The sequence below is a fragment of the Melitaea cinxia genome, chromosome 21, assembly GCF_905220565.1.
Source record: "Melitaea cinxia chromosome 21, ilMelCinx1.1, whole genome shotgun sequence".
NCBI classification, from domain to species: Eukaryota; Metazoa; Arthropoda; class Insecta; order Lepidoptera; family Nymphalidae; genus Melitaea; species Melitaea cinxia.
The window spans coordinates 5,734,013-5,748,202 of NC_059414.1; positions in this window are offsets into that span (position 1 = coordinate 5,734,013).

A 14,190-nucleotide genomic window follows, 5' to 3' on the forward strand; every position below is an offset into this window, starting at 1 on the left:
ATAAAAGAAATAAATTTTTAACCGACTTCAAAAAAAGGAGGAGGTTACTCAATTCGACCGTATATATTTTTTTTATGTATGTTCGGGGATAACTCCGTCGTTTATGAACCGATAATTCTTGTTTCGTTGGAAAGGAGATATCCCAAGTTTGGTACCATGATAAGGAAACCAGGATCTGATGATGGGAACCCACAGAAATCGAGGGAAACTCTCGAAAAGCCGCATAACTTTATACTGGGTGTACCGATTTTGATGATTTTAATTTAATCGAAAGCCGATGTTTATCATGTGGTTACATTTAAATTTCATCGAGATCTGATTACAACTTTTGGAGTAATCTGTGATAATTTGTATTTACTCGGCGATTTTTTTGTCTACCTACGTTTTATTACTTGTCGATATAATTGAAGGCGGTTTTTCTTCGTTTGCCTGCTAACACAATTATTTATAAAATATTGTGTTCGGATTAAGCTAATTGTTACTAGCCAGTACCAATAACATTACCTAATTATTCACATTAATTACGACGTCACATTTACTTAACGTAATAAGCAATTACTTTAGATAACTATTTCAATACTACCAAAATAGTTACGCTTATAGAGTTACAATTCTGCATCTGAAAGCCATAGTGTCTTGCTTTACAGCCTAAAATATAGGTCAATAAACATTCCAACAAACCTTTTTTTATCAAATCGGTTTTTTGTTAAATTATCTTCTTTAAAAAAAAAAACTTCAGGTATATATAAAATGAATTTGAAAAAAAATTTTTCAAAACATTCACAAAATCACAAATCGGTCGAAGAGGTAAAGTAGAAACGTTGTCTAAAATTGTAAATTATTTGCATATGTTAATTCAGCTGAAACTCGCGGCCGATGGAATGTACCTTGGTACAAATCCAGGTCAAAGGCAGCGTGTTTGTTGTACTAAAAAAAACCTATACGTATATCCATCAACGGCTAAATGGAACGCGGGAAATTTGAAATACGTTCCGCGCAGTACTAAACTGCACGAATTACAATTTTTACGCAAATACTGTGAATAGTGCAGCGCTGATGTAAATTTTTGAAGTACTTAGTACTTACATGTGGAAAATATGAGGAATGTTTTTGTTTCTTTTTGTCTAAGTTTATTTTACAAATTAATCTTGAAACGAATTATTATTATTAAGTAGGTACCTATATATTTTGTTATTGAGTTAGTAAATGTTATTTAGATATTTTATTGTAAAATAATTTTAATTTAAAAATTCAATTACCGAAATAAATAAACAAACGCATTATTAACACTCAACGGCACGCAGAAGAATATGAAACCAGTACCGGGTCGGACCCCCGAACACACAAAAGACACAATAAACGAAAATGCCAAACTACGACAAACATCATCTGTGCGATCCATACAAAAATTTAATTGTTATGTGCTAACACAAGCTTGCCAGTTGCTATGATCACTGCGCCAAAATCGTCAGATCATTGCTTAGTGATAGCTAAAAAGCTTACTGATGCCCTTACGAAACATTACGTAGAGATTTGAAGAAAAAAAAAGCTTCTCAAGCAATTAGAATTCGATGACTTTTTGAAGATAACATTATAATCAAGAATAAACGGTAGAAGATTCCTTAGAACTGAGCCACAGTTATTGCAACCAAAATTTAACTCGAGTAGTGGGCAGAGTCAACTTATGCAATAAGGCGAGTCGTCCTGGTTTAGTTATTAAAATATCTACATCAATCCGGAACTGCACGCAGGTATTCTCGAGTCCAAATGAGAAATGTAGAATATTACGTCCGAGGAATTTTGAATTTCGTTACCATTGAACTATGTATACCCTGTTTATGAGGAGCAGCAGCAATTTAGAGAAGCCCGACTGGGGAAGAACCTTAACATTACAAAAGATCTAAATAAATACTGCTCTCAAATATTATTGTTTGTGTGATAAGTAAAAGGTCGAAAGTCCTGGGATAGGACGGGCTTGCAGTGCTCCTGCTATTGCAGGGGTCTATAGGCTACGGTAATCGCTTACCATTAAGCTGACCTTACGCTTGTTTGTCCCATAGTGGCATAAATATGATATTACGGAGAAGACTCCATTAAAGCTATGCTACTTTACTGTGATTTGGTAGAAAGTTATCCTAATGAGTTTAACGATTTTATCACAATATCAATGTTTTAATATTACTTAATTTAAATCTAGAGTGAATAGGCAGTTTTTTCACTAAAGCGCGCACCATCTTAGGCTGCATCTTCACTTACCTTCAGGTGAGACCGCAGTCAAGCGCTAGTCTATATATTAAAAAAATGTATTCAAGGCATGGTAAGTATATCCACAGAAAAACTCAGATCAGGAACAAATATTAATAAACCTATATAACATTTAAATATCCACCTCGAGCAAGATCAAACTGAAAGTTTCAATGTACAGGTACTATCGCACATTACACCGTGGTCGTATGTATGTATATACGAATGAGTGTGTTATTAATAAAAAATATGGTAAGAGTATGACAACGCGTTGATGCGGTGTTTACAATAACTACACAGTTTATGTTGTGTGTGTTTCCAGACCTCCAACTCAGTACTGGTACTCTACTGAGGACTAATTAGTTTAGTTTAAAGCGTTTACTTTATTTATTAAACTTTACTTATGAAACTGAATGTTTTATAGTAATTAAACGCATACTCTCTTTTACATTGTTGTTAATGTAGTAAATGGTTTTAAAACTTTTAATTTTGTTCATATGTTTTTATTAAAGAAGTTACATTCTTAATTGTAGCTCAGATTCAATTTTAACGTTCTTTTTTATTTTAATTCATTAACTACCGTACTAAAAACCGTTTCCAGTAGCTACCGCAGTCTTCGTCGACGCAAAAACAACGAGAGACTAACTTAATTAACTTCTTAGTCCTGACTCGAGTACAGGCAATCTAAATTTCTTTAAAACGCTCAGCACTTGCTAAAGAGACGATGGAAATATAAAAGTAATTTTGTCGTGCTTAAAGGGCTCGTTTTACAGACATTGCGCTCTGAAGTGACAGCACTTCATACAGCTTTGACAAATTAAAAACTGTTGTCATTTCATGTTTCATGTTTACGTTATTGTATACACTGTAAAAATTTTTTGTAAAATTATCATTTTTTTACTCAACATGAGATGGCTAAATTACTAATCAGTGTGTATGAATTCAAATTATAACACATTTTGAGTAATTTTCCAAGACATATGAGAAAATTTGCTAAGATGCGCTTTAATTTTACAATCTTAGAGTATAAATCTTACTTGTATTGTAATTTCACGGAACAGTTTATTAAATTTTAATAACAAACTTTGAAGATTTACCAAAATTTTTAGTAATTTGAGATACTATATTTTTTTGTAAAATTACCAAATATTTTATAATTCGAATTACTGTGAAGTGTTTAGAAATTTACAAATTTTGTTATTATTTTTACAATTTGAACTGTAAAATTACACAATACATTGTAAAATTACTAAAAAATACTATTTGTCTGTTGCCATGTATAATTTTACTAAACAGGTTATCAATTTTCGATACCAAGCTCCTTAAATTTACTAACATTGTTTGTGTTTTGAATTACTAATTTTGTTGTAAATTTACAAAACAATATTGTAATTTAAACTACAATCAAAGTATTGAAAATTCAAAAAAATTTTTTGGTATTTTTACTATTCTTATTGTAAAATTACACAATGTATTGTAAAATTACTAAAAAATACTACTTGTCTGTAGCCATGTGTAATTTTACTAAACAGGTTATCAATTTTCGATACCAAGCACCTTAAATTTACGAACATTATTTGTGTTTTGAATTCCTACTTTTGTTGTAAATTTACAAAACAATATTGTAATTGAAACTACAATGGAATTTTTTTGGTATTTTTACTATTCTTATTGTAAAATTACACAATGTATTGTAAAATTACTAAAAAATACTATTTTTCTTTAGCCTTGTTTAATTTTACTAAACACGCTGTCGACTTTCGTTTCCAAGCTTCGTAAATTTACAAACATTGTGCGTATTTTAATTTAATCTGTGGTCTAGTAAGATTGTGAAACAATAGTTAAATTCGAATTCTAATGAATTCATTGGAAATTCAATAATCTTCTCATTAATTTTATTATTTTGACTGTAAAATTATACAGTGTTTTGTATAATTAACAGTATAATAGGGTAACTACTTTTTTAGATGAACCAAAATTGTTAGTATTTCGGTTTACCATAGTTTCTTGAAAGATTACAAAAAAAAATGTTTATTTACATATTATTGAAATTATTAAAAATTTATCAATATTTTTATATCATATTTATATGTAAAATTTTGATTTGAAAATTATATATAGTAAAGTTATGATTAATAAAGCATTTTTAACTTCCCTCTAAAAAAATTTAAAATTTTTTTAAAAATCGGGAAGTTATTGGTTTTACCCCGTTTTTCGAAAGTCGAGTTTTCATCATATCTCGACGTTTAAAGGCCCTAGAAAGCTTCCCTGACTATTTTTACGAGGGTGTCTGTATGTCTGTGTGGATGTGTGTGTGTACGCATGTAAACCTCTTTTTGTCATTTTGGCGTAAATTGTTTATGATACTTTGTAAAGTATCAATATTATTTTATGCTGCTATTAGTATTACTATTTTATTTCCTCAATAAATGGTTTTATTAACGTAAACAATATGTAATAATTTTTATTTATATTTTAATTTTAAATTAATCAATTAAGTCCTATATTTTTAACGTTTAATTTATTTAAATTAACGACTTCCAGGATATTAGGAAGTATCAAAAATAAAATAACAGCAACAATAATAAGTTGGTAAAATAACATCAGATGTCTCTAGTTTTAAAAATCTCAATTGAAATCAATTGTACAGTACAATAAGAAAGCTACATAGTAAATTTACTAAACATTTTTATGATCAATTATTGATTAAAATTACAAAACTGTATAGTAAAATTACCAATCAAATTTTCTGTAACTGCTTGGTAAATTTCCGAAAATATTTTGTAATTTTATCAAACCCAATTCAAATGAATTGGTTGGTATAGTTACGAAACTGCGTGGTAAATTTACTAAACATTTTTATGATCAATTATTGATTAAAATTACAAAATTGTATAGTAAAATTACTAATCAAATTTTCTGTAACTGCTTGGCAAATTTCCAAAAATATTTTGTAATTTTATCAAACCCAATTCAAATGAATTGGTTGGTGTAGTTACGAAACTGCGTAGTAAATTTACTAAACATTTTTATGATCAATTATTGAATAAAATTACAAAACTGTATAGTAAAATTACTAATCAAATTTTCTGTAACCGCTTGGTAAATCTCCAAAAATATTTTGCAATTTTATCAAACTCAATTCAAGTGAATTAAGTAGTATAGTTACAAAACAGCATAGTAAATTTACTAAGCATTTTCATGATACATTCTTGAGTAAAATTACAAAACTGTATGATAAAATTACTATTTAAATCTTCTGGAACTGCTTGGTAAATTTCCAAAAACATTTTGTAATTTTCTCAAATTGAGTTGAAGCATTCTGTTTAGTAAATTTACTAAATTGTTTTGCGTTAAAACTTCCCACACATTTTTAGTAAGTTTACCAAAGAAATTTTTAACAGTGTATACTCGTACTATATAATTTTGCTCTTCCCAGCTTTCACTATAGTTCACGGTACGGATATTAAGCGCTGATCTTCAAATATACATTTTTATACAACTAAGTTGACAAAGAACTATGGTCTCCTATAAGGAGCAGGATATTTCCTCCAGTGCCTTCCCTCAGTTACCGACATTGACGGCATTGGTTAACGACATTTGTATAGCTATACAATATTTACCCTTACGCTTCAGCCTGTAATATCCCACTACTGGGCATAAGCCTCTTTCCCCATATAGGAGAAGGATCAGAGCTTAATCCACCACGCTGCTCCAATGCGGGTTGGCGTATATATTCCCTACTATGGGTAACGATCGCTATCAGGTGTACATGATAACAACCGGGACCGATGGCTTAACGTGCTCTCCGAGGCACGGTTCGGAGACCCACAAGGACTGCACAAACACCTAGACCACGGCAAATACCTGTATGGCCAATACAAATGTTTGTCATGTGCGGGGATCGAACCCGCAACCGCCAGCGCAACAGGTACAATCCATGGCTGTGACCGTTGCGCCAACGTGGCGTCAACATACAACATGATACAATATTTAATAAATTCTAAATATTTTTATATTTTAAGTATTTTTATTTTTGTACTTTTTCTGACCACTGCATGATCCATAAATAAATCACTACTCTGGCACCGAATGCTCAATGTCCTAAAAACTGTAACGCTTAATTAATACATGTTTCTTCAACTATTTAGTTACACTTTCACTATTTGCACGAATTTTGGACGAATTGTAAGCTAGTGGTGTTAAACATATACATACTGTATATGTTTAACACGGGGAGAAGAGAGTTTAATTTCGAGTGGATATCGCGTGTTGGCAAACGCAGTGTAAGACGTCCTTCGGCCCGCTGGACCGACGATCTGCGTAGGGTCGCCGGCAAAGATAGAATGAGGATTGCGAAGAACCGGAATATTTGAGGTGAACTTTGAGAGGCCTATGTCCAACAGTGGACTGCGATAGGCTGAAGTGAGTATTTAACTAACAATTGTCTGTTTATAAGATATATAATTTGATGCATGTGTAACAGCTGACTGATATATTTTTAATAAATTTACATACATATAATACACCTAAACTCAAAATAGGGATTAAACCTACCATTGCACAGCTAAAAGCATGACTTTTTTTGACTAGCCCGTTGGAGGAGTTTGTAGTGACCCTGCTTTCTGCTCCGAGGGTTGTGGGTTAGATTCTCACCCCGAGTCTGGGTGTAATATGAATATTTATTTATATGTTTATATATGTATTATGTAAAAGTATGCTTAACGAAAAGAAATATATGTAGCTATACCATTCGGCTGTTACGTATAACACAAGCATTAAGTTGCTTACTTTAGGAACAGACGACCGTGTGTGTATTGTGTAAATATATAAAATTAAAAAAAAATATCATATTTATGTAAAAGCAGGATTACTTTGAACTGTCGCAATGGGTTAGTTTCGATGCACTTGTAATAATGTAACAAAATATGACAGTTGTATACACAAATTTATTTTAATTTATGGTATTCTTACATTCAAACTTATAACTGATCTGAACTTATGCATAATATACGCAAAAGAGGTATAAGAAAGACAGAGAAGTGTGAGTACTAAGCCATACAATGGTTAACCAATAGTATTCTAGTCACGTATTGCCAAACGTTGAGTTTGTGTGAGATACATACGTTAAACAGATGCAAACATTAAGTCATTAAACACCAGCGTAGTATAGTTGATTCAAGCTTATGGAGTTAGTTATTCTGACATACATCTTAGATCAGTAATAGCAATGGAAAAATCCTTCTTTGGAAATTGGAAAACTTGTAAAAGATTCGGTTAAATGAAAAAATAATGAATACGAAAGCACGATTCTAACTATGTAACTCGTAGCAGTTTAGAATATAGCACACAGCTACATGATCGTAGAGTTGCTTCATCCGCTACGAGTGAGTTTACTTGTATTTTACGATTCTTATCTTCAATTAACTTTGCATGTATTTGTCTTATTTAAAGAACTATATTTTTAGTTTAATATACGGCTATAAATGTTATTTTGTGCTGTATAATCAATAATTTAAAATGTGAATTTTATTGAGTAAATTATTACACTGTGCTTTGTGTAAGTAAATCATCTACAGGATCTACAGATAAATAAAATACAGATTATATAATTAAATATTGTTAATCGTGTGACATTCATCGTTAATTACTGTCGATAAAAAGAAAAACAAACTAAGTGAATCAAAATATACATCATTAATGCTTGATAGGTTAATCTATTTTTTTATCATATCAAATTTTACTGAGCTATTCCTAAAATGCCTACTATGAGTGAAACATTTACACATATATCTATTCTTAACGATTCTAAGGTCAGTCGAAAAAACTGTATCCAGAAACAAGACAGCGAGGAAGCAAGTCTCCTAATCAATAATCGTAAATGATTTATTCATCCCGTTGCATTAATTAGCGACCGTTTCATGTGTAATCGCTCGTCATGTCACATCATGTCACATGTCATCCACAAAGCCTTAACACGACATCGCGTGACGCGTTAAAGACAGCTAGAATACAAGTGTAGCACTTGAAGGTTATTTTAAACGTTATAAAAATGAAATTATGAAGGTGAAATATAATTATTTTAGTTATTGATGTAAGTATGTATGCATTATTTGTCAATTTATATGAAGCATATGTACACTTAAATTGACAAAAACTTAGTTACCAAACGTAGCGAATAGATGTGTTTAGGGTTTCAAAACCTATTTACAGGAAAAATTACTTATAAATACATACTCCACATATTGTAATTTAATTAATTGAAGTAACCATACTTCTTATTTTAATTTAATTTGGAACTAACGCAAATTGCGTATTCTGTATGTAGTTGACTCAAAGTAATATTTTGATAAGCGTAGGCGTAGACATACAATTTACTCATAGAAATGTTGAATATAAGTTAAATAATATTATAAATACATATATAAAATATAATAAGTGTTCGCATACTAATTGTTTATGGCTTCTCTGGATGTATAATTTTTCGGTTAAATAAAAACAGAAATTAATTTAGAACATTCCCACTGTAACAGCTTACGAGAGATATTCTACAAAACCAAGAGACACCAAAGAGGATTCTAATGCTCGCTATAAACCAAATGAGGATCGAATAATATATATATAATAGCTGACCCCGCAAACGTTGTTTTGCCATGTATGTTAACCCCCTTAATCCCCTCCTTATAATTTAGGGGTATGAAAAAATAGTTGGCCGATTCTCAGACCTACCCGATATGCACACGAAATTTCATAAAAATCGATCTAGCCGTTTCTGAGGAGTATGATAACTAACATTGTGACACGAGAATTTATATATAAGATATTGCGTACATATTTTATTACAGCTATGAACTACGATATAGTCGAAATAGTCTACATTATGTAAACGAACTCCTACGCGAATCATTCATCCCACGTTGAATTTTGATATGTTCTGGATTGGTTTACGTTATATTAAATTTACTTATTTTGTATTATATTATAAATTACGTAGTGTTTTATATTTTCCTACCAATAAGAATGAGATATTTTGTATCAACTATTCAAAAGTAATCCATTATGAATATAAATAGCTAACACCCTAATAGTATTTACAAGTTTTATCTCCTGTTTATCTTTTTCAATAAATAAAATAACTTGGGATTATTTTTAAATACTTTGTACATTTTATTAAAAACAATGTCTCCATTATAACTCTCAAAATATACATAACCAATTAATCAATTGTATTTTAAAAGTCGGTTTAAAAATAGAAAGAGATATTTTTTTCATTACTTAAAAACGTTTTAAAATAAAAAGAAAATAGTATATTTTTTATTACATTGCGTTCATTAACGTAACAAAATATTTATACGAATGATTGTCAATTACACTTGCAATGTGTCCATCAGCTGTCTCATGTACGAATTTATTTTGAATATAAAATAATAAAACCTTTAGCGGAACAGCAATGAAATTATTTTCCGGGACGTAACGGTTTTCGAAACTATCCCGTTTCAACCACATTCGTATGTAAAAATATTGTATTTATTGTCTGTAATATTAAAAAATGCGAACTTTTGTGAAATGAATATCTGTTACAATTTCATACTAAAATCTAAAAAAAGTGTTAAAGTAATTATATATTGTAATTTAAAGTTATTATACATTGTAATTTATAAAAAGATATCGACCTAATTTATCACGAAACGAAATGACACGTGGTGGTCGCGTGGCAACTTGATTTAACAGACGGCGTTGATTATGTTCAATTATTATATCAACTACATATTAATAGTTCAAAGTTTGCTTGATGTGTTGCGGTTCATGTGTTTATGTTACTTACGCTCTTGTTTCTTGTGGTATGTTAATAAGTACGTCAAAGATTTGGAAGTTAAAAATTAATAACAAGCAAGTTTCGTCACCAAAGTTTACCGAACTAGAACAGTACTTCGCCGTACTAAGGCAACAATGTACTATGATTAAAGTGAGCTATTTGAGGTAAAATTTTTAAGTAAATCGTACTTATTTATTTACTGCTGCAACAAAATACAATAAAGTTTAATCCGATAGATACGGCCGTTTTTTTTTTAATAATAATTATTTTATATTTATTTCGTCATTAAGTTACTGTTTATTTATCAAATTATATGATAATTTATTTAACTTCATAAATAAAGAGATGCACCCGAGTGCTAGACAAAGTCTCGTGCTCCTGTTAAGACGAAGGATTGGAACGTAATCCGGCTTGTTTCTCTGTTGAGAGTTTCTCTACTGACAATGTGCGAAATTGGTGCAAATATGTGCCACTAACAAGACTTTCACAGAAACTTTAAAACGCTAGAAATATATGATGCAAATATAAAGACTCATTCGTCTTTTCTGTTTACATTTTCATTAATTTCAACAATATCTTTCTTTCTCTCTCTAAATTGGTCTTTTTCGTTTTATTATTTTAAATATATTTAAAAAAAATCCATGACTTAGTAAGATTTACTTCTACAATGATGAAGCAGACAATTGTTCATCATAATTATGAGCATACAAGCAACTCTTATGTAGAATGACCACCGCTAGTAAACATAATAATATTCATATTAAAGACAAAATATAAATGATATAATTACGTTGACGAATCCATAATTATGTGTTGCTGATTTTAGAGAATTTCAGATAGGTAAGAGATATATTAATCGTAGATGTATAAAGTAGGTGAAACAACCACTCTGGTGTATGTGCGCGCCTAAACACTGGCGATTTGCGGGTTCGATTCCCGGTCGGTATGAATATTTGTATTTGTAAAATGTTTCTTCCCAGTTTGGATGTCTATCCTTATGGGTCTCCCCACCGTTCCTCGGAGAGCACATTAAGCTGTCGGTCCTAGTTACTTAGTACAACCTAATTTTTTTTCGTACAACTAGGTCTAAGCGATTACTGTAGCCTACAACACCAGAAGCATCATGCCATCATCAGCAAGGATGTTGCCAAACCTACCCCCAATTCGCCCCAAAGGCCACCCCTCAGACATGTGGGGTCGTGTCGTCCGGCCGGCTGAAGTCCCTCGAATACGAAGTTCACTGGGTCAGCTAGTACAGCATATAAACCTACACAAACAACGAAAAGACAAATTTATTACAGCAATTGTTTTGACATCACAATCGAGGACAATAAAATTATACAAGTCAATTTCAAAACAGAAAACAAGAACTCATAACCTAGTTTGCATTTTGTATTGTTTTCAAAAAACTGCCCGACAATAACCTTGCATAAAACATGGTGCAAATATTAGCGTTTTCAAAATAGGCTAATAAAATATTTCGTACACGCCGGCCGGTCGTCACATGTCGCGCATCAATGTGATTGTCTAACCACAATATTTAGTCAACAGCCATTTATTGTTTGCGATAAATCGTAAGATGTGTTGTGTAATCGTGAAGTGTAAACAGTACCCTATCGATATCTGATATAAATAACGATTAGTATAAGTTACCTGCCAAAAAATATTAGTCTTAAGTAAGCATTAATGAGAATTTTTATAATTTCATTTGTACAGTATATATATATACTATTTATATGAAAAAACCTAAATGAAAAAAAGGAATCTCTTTTAAAATATGAAATATACATAATAATTTTTATTCATGATCGAAAGTATAAACATTTAAATGTACAATAACAAATTTTTATTAGTTTCGTTTAGGTCCATCTAATAGTTCCGTAGTAGTAATCTCTACATAAGTATGGACCAGATAAATTGTACATTTTTTTATTTAAGAGGTCTACTGATGAGCCTAGACAATTAAGAATTAAGGAAGATGGCCGAATACTTCTAGAAATCGACACCATTTTTATTTTATTTCGTTTTTACTAACAATAATGCCGCAATCGAACTAATCACGCTCGTAACGGTACAACATTCCTGTCCACGTTAACTATTATTACTGGTATCTACTAACTACTAGTCTTTTAAATAAATTGCCAACATTTGCGCCTACAATTTATTCGAACACATTTCACTTAAAATCGTTTTACATCATTCTATACGCAAGCAGTTAACCCGGAGAGTTTGTTTTATTTGTTTGTACAAAATCATTTCAAGTATTTTATAGGCTGTATTATATCACGCTATGAATCAAGAGAAGGGTGATTTTAATTAATGTTAATTAAACAACAAATAAATATTAAATATGAGTAAAACCATTCAGGAAGTCTCGTTGTAATAAAAAAAAACCTTAGAAAAACTTCATAAGAAAGTATGTTAAATACAAAAATAATAACAAAGGTTAATCAATTTAAAAAGTATTCAAATTTATACAAGTTTATTCATTTAAATCCATTCATGAATTAGCTTTATAACAATTAATATTAATAATAAGAAACTCTCTCTTGACTGTTCTCTTGTTTGTGTCTCTTGTTTGTTTCGTTGTTGTGTTTCTCTTGATCAAGGGTCGGATTCAAAAGGCAGCGTTGTTTATCTTGAGTTGAAGTTGGCCAGTCGGTCCTTTGACCCGAAGAAGGCCCCAGGTGCGGACGGTTTTACCGCGGATATATGTCTGCACGCTATTGAACTGGACCCGGACCTCTTTTTGTGCATCTTCAACAAGTGCCTCGAGCTCCACTGTTTTCCTAGGCCCTGGAAGGAGGCCACGGTGATCTTCCTCCGCAAACCGGGGAAGGATACGTACACAACACCAAAATCGTATCGCCCAATTGGGTTCCTTCCAATTCTTGGGAAAATCCTGGAGAAGATGCTCGTCGCCAGGTTGCAATACCACCTTGTGCCCAGGCTAAGTACGCGCCAATTTGGCTTCATGCCTCAGCGGAGCACCGAGGACGCTCTCTATACCTTAGTGGAACACATCAGATGTAGTTTAAATAGGAAGAAAATCGCGGTACTGGTTTCACTGGATATAGAGGGCGCCTTCGATAGCGCCTGGTGGCCAAAAATTAAAGAAAGACTGGCTGAGGAAAGATGCCCCGATAATATCCGGTGGCTCCTGGGCAGCTACCTGAGAGAGGAGCACATAAGAGATACTGGGAAGGGCTGCGTGCAGGGGTCTATCGGTGGGCCGATATTGTGGAACCTGCTCCTGGATCCACTGCTTCAGGAGATGGAGGCCAAAGGCGACTACGCGCAGGCCTTCGCCGACGATGTGGTGTTGCTGTTTGAGGGTGAGACGGCCCTCGAGATCGAACGGCGAGCCAATGCCGCCCTCGAACGCGTGAGGGCGTGGGGCCAGTCAAATAAACTTCGGTTTGCGCCTCACAAGACCAATGCTATGCTTGTGACGCGCAAACTGAAGTATGACACCCCACGTCTTCGCATGGGCGGGGTCGACATTGTCTTGTCGAGCGAAATCAAGCTGATGGGGGTCGTCATAGACCATAAACTCACCTTCAACGCCCACGTCGCGAACGTCTGCAAACGCGCGGTCGCCTTCTACCACCAGCTGGCCCGTGCAGCTAAGGCCAGCTGGGGTCTCCATCTTGAAGTGATCCGCACTATTTACAGAGCGGTGGTCGAACCTGTGATCTTGTATGCGGCCGCCGTCTGGTCGCCGGCCGTGTCTAAGCTCGGTATACGCAAACAGCTGAACGTGGTCCAACGGGGCTTCGCACAGAAGCTTTGCAGGGCATACCGAACCACCTCCCTGAACTCCGCACTGTTGCTCGCTGGAATACTCCCCCTCGACCTCCGCGTTCGCGAAGCGGCGACTTTATACGAGGCGCGGAGGGGGTGCCCCAGCGGGTGATAGGGGATCGGGAGGTGGAGCGGATGTCCTCGGCTCTGCGGTCTCCGCATCCCGCCTGTCATGTCGACCTCGAGTTCAAGTGCCTGGTCGACCGAGAACAGTTCATTGCAAATAGCTAACACGAAGTTAACATCTTTACGGACGGCAGCAAGATTGAGGGAAAGGTGGGGGCGGCCCTGTCCGTATGGACTGGCGCCGCCGAAGCTAGAACCCT